The following is a 12,824-nucleotide window of genomic DNA, read 5'->3' on the forward strand; positions in this document are numbered from 1 at the left end:
GACAAAGCGGCGCACTGACCATTGTGTGTCCGGGTCTTCCAGCCTTTCCCATTGGTCACCAGCTCAACGCGGTTGGAAGGAAAAGTCTCTCTCACCCCCACGTGGGGTTCCGCCCCTCATTGTGTGTCAGCGGGGGATTGACCAATGGAAGGCCGGGAGGACAGGAAGGACTCTTCTCCTCCAGCCAATTAAAGCTTCCCCATTGTCTGAATGCGGAAGCTGAACAATGAGCAAAGCTGCTGCTTCGCTGTCTGAGTGAAGATTGAGCTTCGCACAGACTGAAACCTCCTCCTGTCTCCAACATCTGTGAGTCAAACACTTTCTTTTCTCCCCCTTTGGCAATATCAAGGCAGATATTGCCAAAGCAATGATGCGCGTGGTGGACGAGTCCATCCCCTTCCAGGTGGAGAGCGACATGTCAGAGGTTGCCCTTAGGGGCAGCACGGTAGCACAAGTGATTAGCACTGTGGCTTCACAGCGCCAGGGTCCCAGGTTCGATTCCCTGCTGGGTCACTGTCTGTGCGGAGTTTGCACGTTCTCCCCGTGTCCGCGTGGGTTTCCTCCGGGTGCTCCGGTTTCCTCCCACAGTCCAAAGACGTGCAGGTTAGGTGGATTGGCCATGCTAAATTATCCGTAGTGTCCATAAGGGTTGGGAGGGGTTATTGGGTTGCGGGGATAAGGTGGAAGTGAGGGATTAATGTGGGTCGGTGCAGACTCGATGGGCCGAATGGCCTCCTTCTGCACTGTATGTTCTATGTAATCTATGTAATCAACGCCTCCAAGATTCAACACTCCTCAGTCAAAATAGCTCAATCCATTGTGGAAGCTGTGCGGCACTGGAGGCACGACCTCGCTGGTAGGAGGTTCACCCTCGTCACCAGCCAACGGTCGGTGGCCTTCATGTTCAACAATACACAGCGGGGCAAGATCAAGAATGATAAAATCTTGAGGTGGAGGATCGAACTGTCCACCTGTAATTACGATATTGTGTATCGTCCTGGGAAGCTCAATGAGCCCCTAGATGCCCTGTCCCACGGCACATGCGCCAGCGCGCAAGATGACCGACTCCGGGCCATCCACAACGACCTCTGCCACCCGGGGGTCACCCGGCATCTCCACTACATCAAGGCCCGTAACCTGCCCGACTCCACTGAGGAGGTCAGGACCATGACCAGGGACTGCAAAATCTGCGCGGAGTGTAAGCCGACTTCCATTGACCAGATAAGGCCCACCTGGTGAAGGCATTCCGGCCCTTCGAGCGCCGCAGCATCGACTTCAAAGGGTCCCTCCCCTCTACCGACCGCAACACGTATTTTCTCAATGACATTGACGAGAACTCCCGCTTCCCCTTTGCAATCCCTTGCCCCGACATGACCGCGGTCTCTGTCATTAAAGCCCTGCATAGTATCTTCACCTTGTTCGGTTTTCCCACTGACGTCCACAGTGACTGGGGCTCCTCGTTTATAAGCGACGAACTGCGTCAGTACCTGCTCGGTAAGGGCATCGCCTCGAGCAGGACTACCAGTTACAACCCCCGGGGAAACGGACAGATGGAGGGGGAGAAAGCGACAGTTTGGAAGGCCGCCCTCCTGGCCCTACGGTCTAGGAGCCTCCCAGTTTCCCGCTGGCAGGAGGTCCTCCCCGACACGCTCCACTCCTTTAGGTTACTCCTTTGCAAGGCCACTAACGAGACCCGTCATGACCGCCTATTTGTTTTCCCTAGGAAATCCACCTCCGGGGTCTCGCTTCCGTCCTGGCTGCTGACACCGGGGACTGTACTGCTCCGAAAACACGTGAGGAGCCATACGTCCGACCCCCTGGTCGAGAGGGTCCAGCTCCTTCACGCCAACCCCCAGTATGCCGATGTGGCGGACCACGACGGCCGACAAGATAGTCTCTCACTGGGACCTGGCACCGACAGGTTCCCCTACGACCATCACCTACCCCCACCCTACACCGAACAGCGCCCCCGCCCCTGCATGGCCTACACACCCCTCCTACACCCCTTCCCCCCCCATCACCGATCTACAGGGATGAAACTCCAGAAGACACGCTCCCGGAGTCAACACCCGTGCCTGCAGCGACGAATTCAACACCCGTGCCCACAACGACGAGTTCAATACCCGTGTCGCAGCGAAACCAGAGCTCAGGCAATCGCAGTGAACACTCAAGGCGCCAGACAGACTCAACCTGTGAACCACTTCACCCCCGTTGAACTTCAATTTTTTTAACGGGTGAAAGTGGTGAATGCATTACAGCAACCATTCACCACTGTATTACATTACATTACATTGTACTATGTTGATGTCCTTGTGGGCTCCACCGATGGATCATTGTATTACATTACATTGCATTGTATCATGTTGGTGCCCTTGTGGGCTCCGCCCCTGGCTCCACCCCCTCGAGGGAGGTATATAGATCTGCTGCCCTGCAGGCGGCTCTCAGTACAGAGCAGTCGCAGGCACAGTTCCAGCTGATTAAAACCACTGTTCACTTCAACTCTCCGCCTCATGTGAATTGATGGTCGCATCAAGGAAATTGTAACCACCACTGTAAATAAGGCAAGATAAAGAACAACAATGTATGTACGCAAACAATTGAACCCGACCGATGTGTAAATATGTCTCTTTATCCTCTGTCTCCTACTGTTTTTCCATGCTTATCCTTGTTCTATACACCACAAAAAACTCAATAAAAACATATTTAAACATGTTTTTATTGGCATTTTCAATTCTGTATAGTTGCGTTTCGTGTCCATCATTGTGCAGTACATGTAACATTTTCCTGTCTATTTACATTTTGTCACCATCTATCTCAGTGCTCTGTCTTCGCCGCCCCTCCTGCCCCAACACCCCCCTCCAGTTCACACGGGTGGGGGGTGCCACCCCTCCCTTCCACGCTCTCCCCTTCTTTTCCCTTGTGTTTTCTGCCGCGTCTGCCTTGCGGTTGGGTGAGGGGGGGGTCTTCTGCCTGCCCCCCTTGGTGGCGTCCCCTTCATTCCCTCTGGTTCCCTCTTTTCTTCCTTCCCCCCCCGCCCTCCCCCCTGCTCGTGCGTTCCTGGTCGTTTCTTTCTAGTTTTCTTTCTCTCTCATCATTGTTGGCTTCTAACAGGTTTTGGAACAAGCTGACGAACTTCCCCCAAGTATCCAGGAGGCTTTCTTCTGACCCTCGGATGGCGTACTTAATCTTCTCCAGATCAGGACAGCGAGCCAGTCTGCAGCTTTGGGTGGTGCTGCCGATAGGGGGGAAGTCAGGGCCTCAGCGTGGACCCCATTACGGGGGAACCACCAGTTCGCCCCAGGAAGAACAGGTGGAGGGTTTTCGGGGTGGCACAGGGCAGGGATACGAAAGTTGGGGGACCTGTTTGTGGACGGGAAGTTCGCGAGCTTGGGTGAGCTGGAGGAGAAGTACGGGCTTCCCCCGTGCAACACCTTCAGGTACTTACAGGTAAAGGCGTTTGCCAGACGGCAGGTGGTGGAATTCCCACGGCTACTGCCACACACAGTACAGGACAGGGTGCTCTCGGGGGGGTGGGTGGGAGTGGGGAAGATCTCGGAAACTTACCAGGTGATGCAGGAGGAGGAGGAGGCCTCGGTGGTGGAGTTGAAAGGTAAGTGGGAGGAGGAGTTGGGAGAGGAGATCGAAGAGGGGACGTGGGCAGATGCCCTAGGGAGGGTGAACTCTTCCTCTTCATGTGCGAGGCTCAGCCTCATACAGTTTAAGGTGCTGCACAGGGCACACATGACCGGGACAAGGATGAGCAGGTTCTTTGGGGGTGAGGACAGGTGTGGTAGGTGCTCAGGGAGCCCAGCAAATCTCACCCATATGTTCTGGGCATGCCCAGCGCTGGAGGAATTTTGGAAGGGCGTAGCGAGGATGGTGTCGAGGGTGGTAGGATCCAGGGTCAAACCGGGCTGGGGGCTCGCAATATTTGGGGTGGCAGAGGAGCCGGGAGTGCAGGAGGCGAAAGAGGCCGGTATTCTGGCCTTTGCGTCCCTGGTAGCCCGGCGAAGGATTCTCCTTCAGTGGAAAGATACGAGGCCCCCAAGCGGGGAATCCTGGATCAGCGATATGGCAGGGTTCATTAAATTGGAGAGGGTGAAATTCGCCTTGAGAGGGTCGGGACAAGGGTTCTTTAGGCGGTGGCAACCGTTCTTAGACTTCCTGGCAGAACGATAGAAATTGGTCAATGGCAGCAGCAGCTCGGGGGGGTGGGGCCGGGGGGTTGGGGGGGAGTGGGGCCGGGGGGGGGGTTTACTTTATTTTTGTTATGTTATTTACACTGGAGGGTCTGAGGGGGTGTATACACCTGTTGTCTTAAGTCGGGGTGTTAATGTTAATTTATTATTTAGGTACGGGGGGAGGGGTTTGGGGGTTGCTTTTTTAGATTGTGTTTAGTACTTACCCCTGTTGGGTTCTTTTTTCTTTCTCATTTTGTTATTGATACTTTATGAAAACCTTCAATAAAATTTTTTTTTTAATTAAAAAATGATCTGTTTGAGCTGCTCGCAGAAAAATACTTTTCACTGTACCTATTGTACACGTGACAATAAAGAAATCCAAATAAAGTCAAGGCAGTTCTCCACAAGGGAGCTTTAAGATTCGGTGTGCTGTCTCCGGCCCGCTTGTGGATCACCTTCCGTAAAAGGGACTATATCTTGGACACCCCAGGCGGAGGCGGACAGGTTTCTTTGAGACCAAGGGACTGGGAACTTGTAAATAAGTTAAACTGTTAAAATGTTCTTGTTCTGGGTTGTAGGGGCCTGTATTATCAGTTTGGTTGGAGTTTATTCTAATACAGTTAATAAGTTCCTCTGTGCATCGCTCTCCTCGGTTTTCTTCTTCGTTCTTTTGAGGTGGGACTGGTGCACATGTGCTGGGGGGATGGGGTAGGGGTGAGGGGGTGGTATCTGCTTACTCGGGTACTTTTTTACTTGTCTGGGATCAGGTCTAGACGTTTTGGTGGGTTCAGGGCAGTTGTGGGTCCTGTGTGGGGGCCACCATGCTGGTGTGAAAACCAGTAAACGGAAGAGATGTGGGGGACAAAATGGTGTACGGAGGGCAGGGTTTCATATATTTCCTTCAAAGAACAAAGAACAAAGAACAAAGAAATGTACAGCACAGGAACAGGCCCTTCGGCCCTCCAAGCCCGTGCCGACCATACTGCCCGACTAAACTACAATCTTCTACACTTCCTGGGTCCGTATCCTTCTATTCCCATCCTATTCATATATTTGTCAAGATGCCCCTTAAATGTCTCTATCGTCCCTGCTTCCACTACCTCCTCCGGTAGCGAGTTCCAGGCACCCACTACCCTCTGCGTAAAAAACTTGCCTCGTACATCTACTCTAAACCTTGCCCCTCTCACCTTAAACCTATGCCCCCTAGTAATTGACCCCTCTACCCTGGGGAAAAGCCTCTGACTATCCACTCTGTCTCTGCCCCTCATAATTTTGTAGACCTCTATCAGGTCGCCCCTCAACCTCCTTCGTTCCAGTGAGAACAAACCGAGTTTATTCAACCGCTCCTCATAGCTTATGCCCTCCATACCAGGCAACATTCTGGTAAATCTCTTCTGCACCCTCTCTAAAGCCTCCACATCCTTCTGGTAGTGTGGCGACCAGAATTGAACACTATACTCCAAGTGTGGCCTAACTAAGGTTCTATACAGCTGCAACATGACTTGCCAATTCTTATACTCAATGCCCCGGCCAATGAAGGCAAGCATGCCGTATGCCTTCTTGACTACCTTCTCCACCTGTGTTGCCCCTTTCAATGACCTGTGGACCTGTACTCCTAGATTTCTTTGACTTTCAATACTCTTGAGGGTTCTACCATTCACTGTATATTCCCTACCTGCATTAGACCTTCCAAAATGCATTACCTCACATTTGTCCGGATTAAACTCCATCTGCCATCTCTCCGCCCAAGTCTCCAGACAATCTAAATCCTGCTGTATCCTCAGACAGTCCTCATCGCTAACCGCAATTCCACCAACCTTTGTGTCGTTTGCAAACTTACTAATCAGACCAGTTACATTTTCCTCCAAATCATTTATATATACTACAAAGAGCAAAGGTCCCAGCACTGATCCCTGTGGAACACCACTGGTCACAGCCCTCCAATTAGAAAAGCATCCCTCCATTGCTACCCTCTGCCTTCTATGGCCTAGCCAGTTCTGTATCCACCTTGCCAGTTCACCCCTGATCCCGTGTGACTTCACCTTTTGTACTAATCTACCATGAGGGACCTTGTCAAAGGCCTTACTGAAGTCCATATAGACAACATCTACTGCCCTACCTGCATCAATCATCTTAGTGACCTCCTCGAAAAACTCTATCAAGTTAGTGAGACACGACCTCCCCTTCACAAAACCGTGCTGCCTCTCACTAATACGTCCATTTGCTTCCAAATGGGAGTAGATCCTGTCTCGAAGAATTCTCTCCAGTAATTTCCCTACCACTGAAGTAAGGCTCACCGGCCTGTAGTTCCCGGGATTATCCTTGCTACCCTTCTTAAACAGAGGAACAACATTGGCTATTCTCCAGTCCTCCGGGACATCCCCTGAAGACAGCGAGGATCCAAAGATTTCTGTCAAGGCCTCAGCAATTTCCTCTCCAGCCTCCTTCAGTATTCTGGGGTAGATCCCATCAGGCCCTGGGGACTTATCTACCTTAATATTTTTTAAGACACCCAACACCTCGTCTTTTTGGATCACAATGTGACCCAGGCTATCTACACCCCCTTCTCCAGACTCAACATCTACCAATTCCTTCTCTTTGGTGAATACTGATGCAAAGTATTCATTTAGTACCTCGCCCATTTCCTCTGGCTCCACACATAGATTCCCTTGCCTATCCTTCAGTGGGCCAACCCTTTCCCTGGCTACCCTCTTGCTTTTTATGTACGTGTAAAAAGCCTTGGGATTTTCCTTAACCCTATTTGCCAATGACTTTTCGTGACCCCTTCTAGCCCTCCTGACTCCTTGCTTAAGTTCCTTCCTACTTTCCTTATATGCCACACAGGCTTCGTCTGTTCCCAGCCTTTTAGCCCTGACAAATGCCTCCTTTTTCTTTTTGACGAGGCCTACAAAATCACTCGTCATCCAAGGTTCCCGAAAATTGCCGTATTTATCTTTCTTCCTCACAGGAACATGCCGGTCCTGTATTCCTTTCAACTGACAGTCGATTTCGGCGGCGTGAGAGCAGCTGGTTAGTCAGTTTCAGCGGGAGCATTGCGGAAGGAGGTTGCTGGGAGGTAAGTCAACCTTTAAAAGCACTTCTCTTTGCAGGGGCAGGCCAGTCGATTTCGGTGGCGTGAGAGCAGCTGGTTAGTCAGTTTCAGCGGGAGCATTGCGGAAGGAGGTTGCTGGGAGGTAAGTCAACCTTTAAAAGCACTTCTCTTTGCAGGGGCAGGCCAGTCGATTTCGGCGGCGTGAGAGCAGCTGGTTAGTCAGTTTCAGCGGGAGCATTGCGGAAGGAGGTTGCTGGGAGGTAAGTCAACCTTTAAAAGCACTTCTCTTTGCAGGGGCAGGCCAGTCGATTTCGGCGGCGTGAGAGCAGCTGGTTAGTCAGTTTCAGCGGGAGCATTGCGGAAGGAGGTTGCTGGGAGGTAAGTCAACCTTTAAAAGCACTTCTCTTTGCAGGGGCAGGCCAGTCGATTTCGGCGGGAGTGGAGCTGGCTGGTTAGTCAATTTCAGCAGGAGCTGAGAATTTTTCTTTTTTTTAAAATTAGTTTTTTAGGCGGGAACAGGAAGTCGACCCGCGGACGTCTGGGAAGACCCTCCCCAATAAATTCTGGTGGAGAGGAAACCCGAGACACTACACGTGTAGTGTCTCCCACCCGCCCTCCTCCTCTAACCTAATAATAAAACCCTTTGGTCTGAGGTATAAGGAGAGGCTGGATAGACTGGGACTTTTTTCCCTGGAGCGTAGGAGGCTTAGGGGTGATCTTATAGAGGTCTATAAAATAATGAGGGGCATAGATAAGGTAGATAGTCAACATCTTTTCCCAAAGGTAGGGGAGTCTAAAACTAGAGGGCATAGGTTTAAGGTGAGAGGGGAGAGATTCAGAAGGGCCCAGAGGGGCAATTTCTTCACTCAGAGGGTAGTGAGTGTCTGGAATGGGCTGCCAGAGGTAGTAGTAGAAGCGGGTACAATTGTGTCTTTCAAAAAGCATTTAGATGGTTACATGGGTAAGATGGGTATAGAGGGTTATGGGCCAAGTGCGGGCATCTGGGACTAGCTTAATGGTAAAAAACTGGGCGGCATGGACTGGTTGGGCCGAAGGGCCTGTTTCCATGCTGTAAACTTCTATGATTCTATGATTCTATGAGGTAAGTACCATATTTTTATTATATTATTATTAGTTTTTATAAAAATTTAATTTAGTTGTTAGCCAGATCTTGGTAGAAAGTTAGAGGAATGGCAGGGAAGGGAGTGCAATGTTCCTCCTGCAGGATGTTTGAGGTGAGGGATGCAGTTAGTGTCCCTGCTGATTTTACCTGCAGGAAGTGCTGCCATCTCCAGCTCCTCCAAGACCGAGTTAGGGAACTGGAGCTGGAGTTGGAAGAACTTCGGATCATTCGGGAGGCAGAAGGGGTCATAGATAGCAGCTTCAGGGAATTAGTTACACCAAAGATTGGAGATAGGTGGGTAACTGTAAGAGGGACTGGGAAAAAACAGTCAGTGCAGGGATCCCCTGCGGTCGTTCCCCTGAGAAACAAGTATACCGCTTTGGATACTTGTGGGGGGGACGACTTACCAGGGGTAAGCCATGGGGTACGGGCCTCTGGCACGGAGTCTGTCCCTGTTGCTCAGAAGGGAAGGGGGGAGAGGAGCAGAGCATTAGTAATTGGGGACTCTATAGTCAGGGGCACAGATAGGAGATTTTGTGGGAGCGTGAGAGACTCACGTTTGGTATGTTGCCTCCCAGGTGCAAGGGTACGTGATGTCTCGGATCGTGTTTTCCGGGTCCTTAGGGGGGAGGGGGAGCAGCCCCAAGTCGTGGTCCACATTGGCACCAACGACATAGGTAGGAAAGGGGACAAGGATGTCAGGCAGGCTTTCAGGGAGCTAGGATGGAAGCTCAGAACTAGAACAAACAGAGTTGTTATCTCTGGGTTGTTGCCCGTGCCACGTGATAGTGAGATGAGGAATAGGGAGAGAGAGCATTTAAACACGTGGCTACAGGGATGGTGCAGGCGGGAGGGTTTCAGATTTTTGGAGAACTGGGGCTCTTTCTGGGGAAGGTGGGACCTCTACAGACAGGATGGTCTACATCTGAACCTGAGGGGCACAAATATCCTGGGGGGGAGATTTGTTAGTGCTCTTTGGGGGGGTTTAAACTAATGCAGCAGGGGCATGGGAACCTGGATTGTAGTTTTAGGGTAAGGGAGAATGAGAGTATAGAGGTCAGGAGCACAGATTTGACGTCGCAGGAGGGGGCCAGCGTTCAGGTAGGTGGTTTGAAGTGTGTCTACTTCAATGCCAGGAGTATACGAAACAAGGTAGGGGAACTGGCAGCGTGGGTTGGTACCTGGGACTTCGATGTTGTGGCCATTTCGGAGACATGGATAGAGCAGGGACAGGAATGGATGTTGCAGGTTCCGGGGTTTAGGTGTTTTAGTAAGCTCAGAGAAGGAGGCAAAAGAGGGGGAGGTGTGGCGCTGCTAGTCAAGAGCAGTATTACGGTGGCGGAGAGGATGCTAGATGGGGACTCTTCCGAGGTAGTATTGGCTGAAGTTAGAAACAGGAAAGGAGAGGTCACCCTGTTGGGAGTTTTTTATAGGCCTCCTAATAGTTCTAGGGATGTAGAGGAAAGGATGGCGAAGATGATTCTGGATATGAGCGAAAGTAACAGGGTAGTTATTATGGGAGACTTTAACTTTCCAAATATTGACTGGAAAATATATAGTTCGAGTACAATAGATGGGTCGTTTTTTGTACAGTGTATGCAGGAGGGTTTCCTGAAACAATATGTTGACAGACCAACAAGAGGCGAGGACACGTTGGATTTGGTTTTGGGTAATGAACCAGGCCAGGTGTTGGATTTGGAGGTAGGAGAGCACTTTGGGGACAGTGACCACAATTCGGTGACGTTTACGTTAATGATGGAAAGGGATAAGTATACACCGCAGGGCAAGAGTTATAGCTGGGGGAAGGGCAATTATGATGCCATTAGACGTGACTTGGGGGGGATAAGGTGGAGAAGTAGGCTGCAAGTGTTGGGCACACTGGATAAGTGGGGCTTGTTCAAGGATCAGCTACTGCGTGTTCTTGATAAGTATGTACCGGTCAGACAGGGAGGAAGGCGTCGAGCGAGGGAACCGTGGTTTACCAAGGAAGTGGAATCTCTTGTTAAGAGGAAGAAGAAGGCCTATGTGAAGATGAAGTGTGAAGTTTCGGTTGGGGCGATGGATAGTTACAAGGTAGCGAGGAAGGATCTAAAGAGAGAGCTAAGACGAGCAAGGAGGGGACATGAGAAGTATTTGGCAGGAAGGATCAAGGAAAACCCAAAAGCTTTCTATAGGTATGTCAGGAATAAGCGAATGACTAGGGAAAGAGTAGGACCAGTCAAGGACAGGGATGGGAAATTGTGTGTGGAGTCTGAAGAGATAGGCGAGATACTAAATGAATATTTTTCGTCAGTATTCACTCAGGAAAAAGATAATGTTGTGGAGGAGAATGCTGAGCCCCAGGCTAATAGAATAGATGGCATTGAGGTACGTAGGGAAGAGGTGTTGGCAATTCTGGACAGGCTGAAAATAGATAAGTCCCCGGGACCTGATGGGATTTATCCTAGGATTCTATGGGAGGCCAGGGAAGAGATTGCTGGACCTTTGGCTTTGATTTTTATGTCATCATTGGCTACAGGAATAGTGCCAGAGGACTGGAGGACAGCAAATGTGGTCCCTTTGTTCAAAAAGGGGAGCAGAGACAACCCCGGCAACTATAGACCGGTGAGCCTCACGTCTGTAGTGGGTAAAGTCTTGGAGGGGATTATAAGGGACAAGATTTATAATCATCTAGATAGGAATAATATGATCAGGGATAGTCAGCATGGCTTTGTGAAGGGTAGGTCATGCCTCACAAACCTTATTGAGTTCTTTGAGAAGGTGACTGAACAGGTAGACAAGGGTAGAGCAGTTGATGTGGTGTATATGGATTTCAGCAAAGCGTTTGATAAGGTTCCCCACGGTAGGCTATTGCAAAAAATACGGAGGCTGGGGATTGAGGGTGATTTAGAGATGTGGATCAGAAATTGGCTAGCTGAAAGAAGACAGAGGGTGGTGGTTGATGGGAAATGTTCAGAATGGAGTACAGTCACAAGTGGAGTACCACAAGGATCTGTTCTGGGGCCGTTGCTGTTTGTCATTTTTATCAATGACCTAGAGGAAGGCGCAGAAGGGTGGGTGAGTAAATTTGCAGACGATACTAAAGTCGGTGGTGTTGTCGATAGTGTGGAAGGATGTAGCAGGTTACAGAGGGATATAGATAAGCTGCAGAGCTGGGCTGAGAGGTGGCAAATGGAGTTTAATGTAGAGAAGTGTGAGGTGATTCACTTTGGAAGGAATAACAGGAATGCGGAATATTTGGCTAATGGTAAAGTTCTTGAAAGTGTGGATGAGCAGAGGGATCTAGGTGTCCATGTACATAGATCCCTGAAAGTTGCCACCCAGGTTGATAGGGTTGTGAAGAAGGCCTATGGAGTGTTGGCCTTTATTGGTAGAGGGATTGAGTTCCGGAGTCGGGAGGTCATGTTGCAGCTGTACAGAACTCTGGTACGGCCGCATTTGGAGTATTGCGTACAGTTCTGGTCACCGCATTATAGGAAGGACGTGGAGGCTTTGGAGCGGGTGCAGAGGAGATTTACCAGGATGTTGCCTGGTATGGAGGGAAAATCTTATGAGGAAAGGCTGACGGACTTGAGGTTGTTTTCGTTGGAGAGAAGAAGGTTAAGAGGAGACTTAATAGAGGCATACAAAATGATCAGGGGTTTGGATAGGGTGGACAGTGAGAGCCTTCTCCCGCGGATGGATATGGCTGGCACGAGGGGACATAACTTTAAACTGAGGGGTAATAGATATAGGACAGAGGTCAGAGGTAGGTTCTTTACGCAAAGAGTAGTGAGGCCGTGGAATGCCCTACCTGCTACAGTAGTGAACTCGCCAACATTGAGGGCATTTAAAAGTTTATTGGATAAACATATGGATGATAATGGCATAGTGTAGGTTAGATGGCTTTTGTTTCGGTGCAACATCGTGGGCCGAAGGGCCTGTACTGCGCTGTATTGTTCTATGTTCTATGACACTTGAAAGCCTCCCACATGTCAGATGTTGATTTGCCCTCAAACATCTGCCCCCAATCTATGTTCTTCAGTTCCCGCCTAATATTGTTATAATTAGCCTTCCCCCAATTTAGCACATTCATCCTCGGACCACTCTTATCCTTGTCCACCAGTACTTTAAAACTTACTGAATTGTGATCACTGTTACCGAAATGCTCCCCTACTGAAACATCTACCACCTGGCCGGGCTCATTCCCCAATACCAGGTCCAGTACCGCCCCTTCCCTAGTTGGACTGTTTACATATTGTTTTAAGAAGCCCTCCTGGATGCTCCTTACAAACTCCGCCCCGTCTAAGCCCCTGGCACTAAGTGAGTCCCAGTCAATATTGGGGAAGTTGAAGTCTCCCATCACCACAACCCTGTTGTTTTTACTCTTTTCCAAAATCTGTCTACCTATCTGCTCCTCTATCTCCCGCTGGCTGTTGGGAGGCCTGTAGTATACCCCCAACATTGTGACTGCACCCTTCTTATTCCT

At 50.1% G+C, this 12,824-nt stretch overlaps 1 long non-coding RNA gene across 1 annotated transcript; it reads left to right on the forward strand.

Annotated features, from left to right (window-relative positions):
• Positions 1 to 7: 7 nt before the first annotated feature.
• On the forward strand, positions 8 to 2,712 carry LOC140421902 (uncharacterized). The gene is made up of 2 exons (XR_011947160.1): positions 8 to 306; positions 1,724 to 2,712. It is a non-coding gene; the product is annotated as an uncharacterized lncRNA (long non-coding RNA).
• Positions 2,713 to 12,824: the final 10,112 nt, after the last annotated feature.

Source organism: Scyliorhinus torazame, chromosome 5, assembly GCF_047496885.1.
Source record: "Scyliorhinus torazame isolate Kashiwa2021f chromosome 5, sScyTor2.1, whole genome shotgun sequence".
Lineage (NCBI taxonomy): Eukaryota > Metazoa > Chordata > Chondrichthyes > Carcharhiniformes > Scyliorhinidae > Scyliorhinus > Scyliorhinus torazame.